We start from the raw sequence: 12,537 nt of genomic DNA, 5'->3' as shown, positions 1-12,537 counted from the left end.
TTATGTGTTGGGAGATCATGGATTGTTTGATTGTTCTTTATCTCAATTAAAATGATTTTCCACACACTTTCTTTTGGGTTTTTGTTGACATCCAGCTATAATTGGAATTCTAATATAAAATCATGAAATGCTATTTCCACTGCTCAGAAAATGATTTGCCTTCCTCATCAAACTAATTGAACAAAATACATTTTTCTTGATGCAGATATAAAATGTTTTCTGATCAGTATGCACGCTTTTTATTCCTGTTTAAAAAAAATGGTAGCATTAGTACATGCCTATCGACCATTGTTGGGAGTAATGCCTTACAAAAGTAATGTAATTTCTGTGATGCATTACTTTTTGCCGTAACGTGGTAGAGAAATGCAGTGTAAATTACATACAAAAAATAAGTCATATTTTACTCGGTACAAATGACTAACACAATGAATTAAAATGCATTTTTAAACAAAGTGGTGGGGTTTTTTTTCCCCCCAAATTTGCCAAAAACACCGTTAGATGCACTTTGAGCGCGACACCTTAGGAGCTGTCCACTTTGCCAAATGGCACCAGTAATTTGACTAACCATTTAGAGCGATTCCATAGTAATGTAAAGTTAGCCAAAAGAAAACACACGGAGGATTGAGAGTGGGGATAGAACAAAGCAGGCTCAATTATCGTTCTCTTGCTCACGGGTATAGGAGACTCGTGGCGGAGTATGTCATAGGTCGAAGATACGCTGGCGCTTTCCACGGTGGATTCGCCAGCATTTTGCAACCTTATGTAACTAATTAATTTCAAAGACAGTAATACGTAATAAATAAAGCATTACAGTTTTGAAGTAACTTGCCCGACACTGCTATCGACAGTGGTCACGGTACATCAAACGTCACCAATTGATCATGTGACTAGAAACGCAGGAATTAACACGCAAACCAGGAATTTACTTGTTTGTTCGGCCACATCGATTGATGAGGCGGTGTGGACGGATCTGCATATTGTATCTTTTTTTCTCACATTAAAAAAAAGTTAGCTCAATTACATGACTATCGATGGTAGTCAAGGTACATTGTCATTTTTCTACAAACAACCAAGCGTCACCAGTTATTTAATTAAACATTTAATTAATGACAGTTAATGAAACATTTAATACTGCTCCTGACAACACCTGATTTGGTTACCCTGCTCTTCAAGCCAAGTCAGAGTAGGGTAACCACCGAGGTGTTAGGAGCCGCCCATCAAACTTTGACGATCGAGGTTGACAGATAAACTAAATACATGAAACGCTACAACAGTGTCATTAATTGAAAGTGTCATCAATTAAATGTGTCATTATTCAAATAAAACATTTAAAAAAAGATAAAATGATATAACATGTATTTAATGACACTTTTAATTCATGAAAAATTACACTTTTATTTCATTATTGAATGGTGAGTTTATTGAATTTTGGCACTGTCTATCTTAGCTGGATTTAAGATTTTGATCAGTTCAATACACAGCCTGCCCTTAACATTTGAGTTTGGGAGCCATTTTGTTATCTCCATCCATCCATCCATCCATTCATCCATCCATCCATCCATCCATCCATCCACCCATCCATCCATCCATCCATCCATCCATCCATCCATCCATCCAATCTGTCCTCTATTTTGCACTTACAAATGGCAAGGCGGGATTTCAAGTGAGTGACAATGCATGTCCTTTGTAAAGTCACTGAAGTGACTTTGTATCCTCAGTGACATCACTGAGCAACCAGAATGCAACCCAACTAACATTATCTTGATTAAAATGATGTAAGCCTGTGGATTTGAAAACTGTCTGGAAACATTTGGGATGATTTAAAGCAAAGCAAAACGGCTAAATCTCCTTGTTTAGATGCTCTAATATGGAAAATTGTAATTGACTCGACAATTTCCGTGCTTATTTTTTTTTCCACCTTTCATGATCTAATCTTGGAGGAGAAACCTTATATATATATATATATATATATATATATATATATATATATATATATATATATATATATATATATATATTTGTACCAACTGTATTCTCTCTTTTCTTCCTTCAAATGTGGCCCTTACGTAAGCGCACACAAGTCAACACGCAATTTTCGGCTCGTCGTGATCCCTCACAATGGCAACCAAGAATTCTATTGCATGACTCGTTCTTTCTTTCCTGTGAGAGCCTCCGCTCTTTAATAACGACAACAAAAAAAATCCACTCGAAGCGGAGCACTCCGCTGATGACTTCACGCCACGTTGAGGAAACTCAATGGCGGCCACACACTTCGGGCCAAAAGCAAAGACAACGACAGTCTTACTTTGGGAAAGGATGCCTTACGTAAGCTCGTTAGTCACATGACGTCATGACTGATGGACAGCTTTGGAAATAATAAACCGAAAGCAATTTGCTCTTTGCATGGACGAATGGACATAGATGCAGCACGAAGCAGGGGACTCAAACTTTTTGCTTGGAAAGAGAAAAATTCATAATCCTAATGCTGATTGAACTCAACGATGTGAAGCTGCCCGTATTTTAGAAAAAAGTCAGTTTTATGATGACGTTTATATTTTTTAGATGTGCAACATCATGAAAACGAAACAGGGACGGAGATACATGGTGGCCGCACCCACACGTGGGGAGAGTTTGAATTTTCTGTGATTTTTCTGATTTTGCTGCCATTTTTACATCCATGCAGTTCCGATACCCTGCCTGTTAATTATATTAACAGCACATTTTTATTTAATATGAAATAATAATAATGAAAACAAAACAATCATCTAATTTGGGGAATCTCTGGCCACCCCATTGAAAATGTTCTGGTTACGCCCTGGAACAAATTTTTCTTATTCCCGCCCCAAGAAAAAAAAAAAGTCTTAGTTTTCAGTTCACTTGTCAGGTTAAAAAGCCATCATCTTATGAGAATTAAATTGATAACTTTACCTGTGGGAAGAGAGTCATATTTTGAGCAAACTTAAATACAAATGTATTACTTACTACTGGTGACTACCGATACCAAGTATCCATATTGGGCTGATACCTGGGATTATTTCAAGGTATTGGTACTCTGCCTAGCAGCTGATACTACTATTGGCCGCGTTCTTAGAGCAGATTTACGATCACGAGCTACAAATGACCAATTAGAAGAACAGAAATTTGCCAATAATTTCTGTAACATCGTTCAGTAATTCTAAAATGCTTTATTGGAATCGGTAGGTCTTTCTTGAATATGATCTGTCATGGGGGGGGGGTGTCTATCCAAAGTACTAGTGGTATCAGTACTTGGTATTGCAGTCAGTTACTATTTAGTTGAGTACTTGCACTGGTATCGGTCTGATGAAAAGTGGTATCCAACGTCATTATTTCTTGCATGTTGTTTGTTTCATTCTGAAAAAGAAGCCTTTTAACTGTAGAAAGTAGAAATATACTATACCCCTTTATTTAAAAAAAAAAAAGTAAATGTTTCCAATAATACACCCTCTGGTTTATTGCACTGCAATAAACTGCAAACAGTTTGTCACGTGGAATAGCCATATTGTGGTCAATTATGTTACAAAATTTAACAGGATTATTAGATTTCACTTAGGGCTGCACAATTAATCGAATTTTAATCGCGATCATGATATTCACTGCCACGATTAATTAACATGATCCTCTGCAATATTAACATTTAAAAAGTGACCCTTTTTGGAGCACTTTGTCATCCTACCACCAGGGGGAAATATTTCCCACATGTTTGGATGACAAGAGCAAATGCTTTTCTCACCCTAATATATTATTTACCAGTGTAAAATGGCATTGAGTTTCTAGCCTGATTCCTAATATATACCGTGCTAGCTGTCAATTGAGACCCATTTTGAAAAATCAAATTGGCTAAAAATTGGAATAAATTCAGTTTGAAATGATCGAAAATGATATTTTGACTGCTAATTGATTACAATTTGCTTAAAAGTGAACAAACAATGTGCTTAGTTCCAAGTAGACTTAGGCTACATTTTTCTCATTAGGTAGCACTCAGCAAGTAAGTAAATTATTTACTGTATTTATTTTAGTGTTTTATTATTATTTGTAAGTATCAAGCCTTGAAGTCTTATTTATATACTGCTTGTCTAAAAAAGGGCAATAAATACTGTAGATATGTTTGACCAAACATGATGAATAGTTGTGATTTCAATATTGACCAAAAAAAAAAAATCATGATTATTATTTTGGCCATCATGCAGCCCTAATTTTACGATTCAAAATTAAAAGGGTTCTCGTTGCTATGTCATACAACAGAAAAAGAGGTTTAAAAATGAGTGTTGCTGAATTCTTAACTTATATTATTTTAGGTACATGGGGTAGTAACATAGGGACAAAAAAACAAAGATACATTAGGCTTAAGAATCAAAGTCTGAAAAAGAGACAAATTAAATGTTCAAAGTAAAAGCAAAAAAAAAAAAAAAATGACACGATCAATTGGTTTTTATATAGCATCAAACAAGAAATTGAAGTGCACTTCTGCTGCGGTTGTCGTAACCACAACCTTTTTTGGTCACAAGCCTTAGAGGGACTTCTGTGCTCTTTGGAATAAAAGATTCTTCCATGAATGCATGCCTTCAACAGTCTCGCAAAGCGAAATTACATAATTTAATTTTTGGGAGACCACTTTCCTTGAATATATATAAAAAAAAAAAAAAAAAAGCAATGGCTTCAGAAACACTTCTTTTGAGTCATAAAGATGTTTTATAAAATGTTCAACAGCTATTAAATATATGCAGCCACATGCTCCAAAAATACTGTAAAAATACATGTCAATACACCATAGCAGTGGTTCTCAAAATGGGGTCCGCGAGCCCCGGGGGTCTGTGGCCTGACTGCAGGGGGTCCTTGAAATGTGGGTGTTTCAGAACTGATTTAGTTTATCTTTCAACAGCAATTAATGTTTTGTACTGATAGGAATAACATTTGTAATTCATTTACGTATATGACTGATTTAATCCATGGTAATAAGATATCATTTTTACATATGGGACGTACCTGAGTTATGTTTGGTGTACAGTATTTTCTTTTTTTTACAGTTTTATGATATAAATGAGTGAGACCTGTAATACTGACACAACTCAATTGAAGAAGACTTACACTCATTTCATGTTCGCTGTCTGTCTACCTAGATAGAAGCCATTGGAACATCAGGGAAGGACACAACATTGGATTATTAATCAAAAATATATACATCTGTGTTCATTTTATTTTATATTAAATTGTTTAAGTATTCACGATTCATCAATGAAGCAATCAATTCAACCAGTTTGATATATTTTTACCTGTAACAATTTTTTTTTGTTGTTTTTGTATTTGAGTCTACAATTGCTTGCTCACAAGGTGATGAAGCCAGCAAAGCTAAAGCGGCATTTTGTTTTATAATGCTGCTTTTGACTAGATCATTGGAAAACTGACCCAGTTTGTTATAAGAAGAGGCAAAATGAGCAATTTTTATTTTCTAACCTTCACTATCGCTGAAAATTAACAAATATACTTGTTGTCAAATAGAATATGTTGCTGAATAAATAGAGCGCTTGTGTTTGGCTAAACAATGTTTTTGTTTATTTTGTTTCCGCTAACATTTTAAATGGCGGTGCTTGGAAAATGTGCTTTCTAAAAACTGTAAAGCTCCAAAAAGTTTGAGAACCTCTGCTCTATAGCACAAAACAAGACAAAGGCAGGCGCAATGCAGAATTAACCGAGCCAACATTGTTTAAATGCTGCCCTCCCACCTATGAGGCTACGTCTTGCTTACGGTATGATTCCAAGCTTTTACACTATTTTAGAATTTGGGCCAGGTGAAACGTAATATCTGCGCATTCATTGCTGGAGAGGAAGTGTCAACAGGCAGAACAGCTGCAGCCAGGCCAGGCCTCCTCTGACGTTTAAACATCAATCGTTGGCAATGGCAAGCATTGGCATATACTTTACAGCTGCTTCATGCCGATACCAACATGCGCCGGTTAAAGGTTTTCAAGGACACTGCATTAGAAAACATCCTGCGGTAAAATTTACCATTGTGACAAGAATTCCGTTATTGCTCTCTATCGTTTCTTTTTGGTTCATTCCATGCTAAGGAAAAGAAATCCTTACGCTTATGCAAAAATTTAGGGTTGTCTGATACCACTTTTTTTTCAGATCGATACCAGTATGAGTACTCAAGTTTGAGTCGTCACAGATACCAATATCGTTTAAAAGGACTGATACCAGTAGTACTTTTGGTACCCCCTCCCCCCCAAAAAAACAACAAAAAACAAAACAAAAACAAAAACAATGGCAGATCATTTTAGACAATCTTATACAATCATATTAAAGCAATGTTCCATAAAAGTGTGAGATTGTATTTCTTCAAATTTCTCATTTCTACTTCCTGATCGTAAAACGGACACAAGCAGGCAGCCGATACTAATATCACCTTCCGTTGTGATTACCGTATTTTCCGCACTATAAGGCACACCTAAAAGCCTTACATGTTTTTAAAAAGCTGATGGTACACCTTATAATTAGGTGCCATTGAGTAATTATTCTATTGAGAGTTTAGAGTTATGATTTTAGTTATTATTGTTATTACTTTGAATATTACTATATTGTGATTGAAAAAGTTTTAAAATATTTAATTAATTGAGGGTGCGCCTTATAATCCGGTGTGCCTTATAGTGTGGAAAATACGGTACTCATACCGTGACATGAGCCCGCTATCGGCACGATACAATTCCTGCTATCAGCACTGGCTCATTTCTGTGAAACATTAGCCAATTTTGCCTTGGACAATAAGCTACATTCCTAATTGTATAACAGACACAAGCAGGCGGATGATACAAGCATTGCCCTCCATCGTGAGTACCGATACCTTGAAACAAGGCTGCTTTTGGCCCGATACAAGACCAGTTATCAATTCTTGCTCATCTCTGTGAAACATTAACCAATTTTGCCTTGGATGATCCGCTTCATTCTTGAATGTAGAACGGATACAAGCACGCCCTCGATACTCGCATCGGCTTCCGTTGTGAGTACCAATACCTTAAAATTAGGATCGATACAATACCTGGTATCAGTTTGCGCTCATCTCTGTGAAACATTAGCCAATTTTGTCTCGGATGATGAGCTAAACGCTGCTTCATCATGTCATAGCATTGCATTTCTCAGGTATATAAGATTTTAAGAAGGGTTGCCAACTTGTGTTATAGTGACTTCTTTGCAAATTGTTCTATGCCTTTGTTGATAAGTTGCAAAGTGTTGCCTATATTTTGGTCATTTTTAGCACTATAGAAACGCAGTTCCATAGTTTATTAAATCAGAAATGAATGGCGCAGCAATGTATAATAAATATTTTTATTTTTCATCCAAAAATGTTTTGCACTGGGTATTTGGCTGAAACCTATTTCAGAGGGGGTACATCCCTAGAAAAAGGTTGAGAACCACTGATCTGGAAGAATACCAGCGTTGTTTACATTATTATATTTAAGATGATATAGTTTAATACATTTGTTTTTGGCTCCCATTTCCACATAATTACATAAACAGACTTCCGTGTAGCCATCGATGACCTCCATCCAGCACTACTGACGAGCACATATTGATCTGGCATTGTTGTGTTGGGCAGTCATACAAATGAGCAGCAGGACCTCCCATACCATTCAGAAGATTACTGAAGTTACCTTAAAAAAATTGTGTAATATGAGTTAAGCACGCCCGAGGCAGCAAACACAGACTCACGTTTCAGCAGGAAGATGCTTGTGGGGCTTCTGTGCAGTGTAAATAGATTATGTCAACATTGCATTATGAATAATTGGTAAAATGCTTTGGGGACATGAGAGCCTACCATGTGTCCTTTTAATCATGAGGTTTACATTTGTGCAGTATTTTGACCATTTTTCATTTTTTTTTCTTCCGCATCATTCTGGCAATATTTTAGCCAAGTGATGGCACACTTCTGGTATTGTTATAATCAAGTGGTCTTGCCACGTTGAACTTTGACATGTTTTCTCCATCTGGGTGAAATTTTAGCTCTCCATGTGTCTTTTTTCAGAAATCGTTTCAGCACTGAACAATAAAGTGGATTTAACTCTTGTGGAGTATTTTGTCAATTTCTTTTATCTTTACATCCAAGGCATTTCAGATCAAAGGGAGTAGGGAAATTAAACTTGACCCATGTGGCGACAACATGTCAAAGTTCAACATTTATCATGTTGCTAGGAGTGTGCAATTCCTTGGCTAAAACACAGTCAAAATGATGGGAAGAAAACGACCCATAATGGTTAAAATACAGCGCAAGGGCAAATATATATACATACATATTTTTTACCCATTTATTTGATAGAATATTCATTATGATATCTGAATATCAAACAATTCAATATCTGTTGACCTATTGTTATTGCATTTTTACTCTAACCTAAATAATTCAGGGTTTAACTTGTCCTAGCTTGTCATTTATACACTCTGTGCATGGCGTTCCCCTGGGATCCCTTTTGAGCCCCTTGTATTTAAAATCTACATGTAAAAGTAGTTTATTTTACGAGAGAGACGAAATGGAACAATTGGTCAAATGAAATCTTAGCGAAACTTTTATCGTGTCGCTCATCATCAGCGCCGGGTGTTTTCTTTGTTACCATCACATGGGTCTCGGTTTCTCGTGTCGTTAAGAGAGACGGATGACAACCCCGCCCCACCTCACCCTGGTGGGTTCTCCTGAAGGAGGGTGGGTGCTTATAGTTACCAGTTGGTCTAATGGAAACATGTGTGTCCCTTGTGAGAGCGAGTGGAGAGAGAGATGCTTCTTCAACAAGGCTGCAAGTCTGTGCCTGTCCATGCAAAACAAGCATGGCTAAAAGACAAGCGGACCTCAGAGACGTCTTTATATATCTTTTGAATGTCATTAAGCCTGGTCAGGAAGTCTTTTCCATGGAGCGCGATGTCCTCTCAATCACAGAGCTGAGTATACCGTAATTCCCCAAATACAAGAGGCACTTTTTTCCGCATAAAAAACATGGGTGCGACCTATAAACGGTAACTTAAAGTTTTGATTATTTTTTATTTTAACATCATTCAACCACATAAGCCAAGTTCTGAAGCAAAGATGTCCATTTTTTTATCGCCCGTATTCTTACTTACAATAACTACCATAAGGGGACCAGCTAGAGGGCGGATGAGAGTTGGCTGCTAGCAGCCAGTGCTTGTTGCAGCTAACAGCGGCTTGTGTCAGCTGAGGTTTTTAAACTGATTCAATAAAGGCCTTGTCCACACGTAACAATCCGCATAGTCTCTAGTCATTGTCATTTGTTTATTTAAAAAAACAAACCAGGAAACAGACGTGATTGGCTACGGCAGCCAAAAAGTATGAGTCACAATGAGAGGAGGCCCCCCATGCAGGGTGCAAATTGCCCATTAAAGCAGACGATGGAGGAGGGGGAAAAAAAATATATATATCAGTTTTGTCAGATTTGGACAGTTTTAAATAACCATGACTTTGTAAATCGCAATATATTTCCATTACGGTTATCGGCTCATGCCTACACACAATCATAAAGTTAGTGGAACACGGATGGTGCACAACCATCAGGTATATATGGCAAAATGAACTTGAGTTGCATCGCAAGGAAAAGGAAAAACCACTGCTTCGACCGCATTCAACGTTACTCTGCATTGCGTTACACTCTTCATTGACTGCTCACAGTTAACCCGCAACAAATATGTAACTTACAGATACGAACACAAGAAATTCGCAAAAATGATATTTATTCTCTTTTGTTGTATATTCTACACTGTCTCTAAATGTTTGGTATATCCTTTACGCATTTACAAAGAAAATTCCAGAATTTGATCCTAAAATTAAGGGTTCATCCTATACACAAATGGATAGAACGGTATATTCTCATGCTCCTGCAACTGAGCCTATTCATTTGTGTCTTGGTCTTGAGACAATTAAAGTCAAGAGCAAGGGTGATTTACGGAGCTCTGCAGGTGTAACACTGAGCTCCCAGGTCTAGTCCGGGACACGGGACACTCTTGTCCCACTTGAAATGCTTTCGCCAGAGTAGACATGGCTTCCATTACATGTCCGGCCCAGTGCTCTGCTGTAATTAGACCACACTGAAGATTCAGTCTGGCCTTGGCTCTGTGCCAGGCAGTCTACATGTGTTTACTGATTCATAAGGTCACTAAGGTCATGAGCGACCTGAAACATACCGTCAATGTAAAGTGAATACATGGGTACTATGTCGTGGCCAAGGGGCTTAACTTTACCCGTTCTTTTTATTTGAGCATCAATGTAGTGTAGAAAGGGTTGGATCAAGAGTAAGGTTTGGGATTAGGGTTTTAGTAGGGCTACAGCCAATACTATTAAGCCAATTTCAATACAGTATTTGATAAATATGTCATTTTTTGTCAACTAATACAGTATATGAAACAAAAATTATATTCTTTTATTCAAACAAAGGACTTGGTTTCAAATTGCTAAAAAATTTTTAATGATTCATTTTCTAGTGTGGTTGCTAGACTCTAAAAACAGTTGGGTCAAAAATAATCCAAATGTGGGTCAAAAGGACAACCGACCCAATATTTGGTTTAATTTGACACTTTTTTTTATAATTTGTCTTGACGATAAACACAACAAAGACAAAAACAGCAAAACAACCCAGAAGGTTGGGTCGAATTGACACAAATATTGGGTCGGTTCCTTTTTTATCTATTTCTATTTCTTTCTACGCAAAGTTTTTTAGAGTGTAATGTCACACAAAAGTGGTTAAATTATTGATCATTGCTTTCCAAATGTTAGTAAATGTCTTATTTTTCATTCAACACAATCATTCTATTAACCCTAACCCTAATCTTCTATTAGAGAAGATTAAAGAAATCTGAGAATATTTGACGTTGATTGTCTGAAATTTGGACAGTCCTTGGTATCAAAAATAAATATTGATGAATTTAAATCAAGATGAGTTGACGATTCATTATTGCACCTCTAATTTTCGGTGAGGTTAGTGTTTGGGTTTGTGGTTTTTAGTTTGAGTTCGGAAGGACTGATTTCAAATAAAGGTTATGTTTTGGATAAAGCTTGTGATGCCATCGGTTTAGGATTCTGCTTGAGTTGGGTTAAGGGTGGCAAGGCAATTTTACTTTTTCTTCATGAACGTTGCTGTGATGAGGCTAACTATGTGCCAATCATAGTCTAATGCATTTGACCTCTGTTGTCACCTCTTCCATTCCGTAGGGCACACTAGCAAACATAAGCCACCTCTGTAATCTCAGGCACCACTGGAAAGAAAATGTGATGTAATGCGTAATCTTTTGCCAGCAAGAATTTGCATCCGTAGTTGACAAACTCTATATATATACACACGGAAGTAGCTCACGGGTTATTTCACGCTGAAAACGGGGTCAGGTTCTGGCTATGAAATAAATGTCACCCTCCTTTCCCCAGATTCCCTCTCCAGCAGAACTTTTTGTTTTGTCTTAGGCAGATTAATGTCACAGATGAGTGCGCATCCCTCAGCCGTCACACGCACGAGGTCCCAAGCCTGATAAATAATCCCGCCTCACCTCAAAAAAGGAAGATGATAACAACCATCTGCTTCGTTTGGAGGGGATTGGATCGGCTTGCCCAGGCATAGTCTAGCTGTGCGGATGATTAGGTCTTGTCTGGTGTCTCGTTCTGCAGGCTGCCAGGCTCAATGTCACCGCTGATTGGATCTACTAATCTCATTCAATCTGAAATACCAAGTAGGATGTGTTCTGTCCCAATTTTTGTAACTATTCCCTCGCGTCATGATCAGGTAAATCCCCCATCGCACTAAGGGGCGAACGACGACGAGCGCTTGGCGACTATTTCCATTGGAGCCACCGAGGTGCGATGGGCATATAAAAAAAAATCAGTTTGACAAAATCATTACAAGTGGACATCTGACAATCATTCAGCAAATACCATGACAAACCCCTGACATGCTAATGCAATTCATGCCATTGCCAACACTCGCAACATTCTCCCATTCAATGGGATAAGGTCTTAAAGTCAAGACCCTAAACCATGAAATTGTGCAAAAAATACCTTCAGAGGGGATTGGGTTTAGCCAATGATCAGATAAGGTTTCAAATTGCAGTAGAGTTTAGGGACAGGACTGCTTCGGAGTTTGGATTAGGGTAGTGCTATGGTTAGGCGTTAGGTTTTGGGCTAGAAGTGTATTTAGTATGGGTTGAAATCAGGGTGGCTCGGTGGAGCACTGCTTAGCACGTCCGCCTTACACGGTTCAGGGACCTGAGTTCAAATCCATCTCTTTTCGGCCTTCCTGTGTGGAGTTTGTTGGTATTCTCCGAGCCCGCGTGTGTTCTCTCCGGGCACTCCAGTTTGCTCCCACTGCAAAAAATATGCATGGCGGGTGTGTTGGACACACTAAATTGTCCTTCAATTGGCTGGCAACCAGTTCAAGGTGTCCCCCGCCTACTGAACCAAGTTGGATAATGTTGGGTTTGGTTGGGTATTATCAATAATGGTTGTGCGTAGAGTTTGAGTCAGGTTCAGTTGAGATAGAA

The sequence above is a fragment of the Hippichthys cyanospilos genome, chromosome 16, assembly GCF_059441005.1.
Source record: "Hippichthys cyanospilos isolate Australia breed blue-spotted pipefish chromosome 16, RoL_Hcya_1.0, whole genome shotgun sequence".
Taxonomy (NCBI): Eukaryota; Metazoa; Chordata; class Actinopteri; order Syngnathiformes; family Syngnathidae; genus Hippichthys; species Hippichthys cyanospilos.
This window is presented reverse-complemented; position numbering follows the sequence as displayed.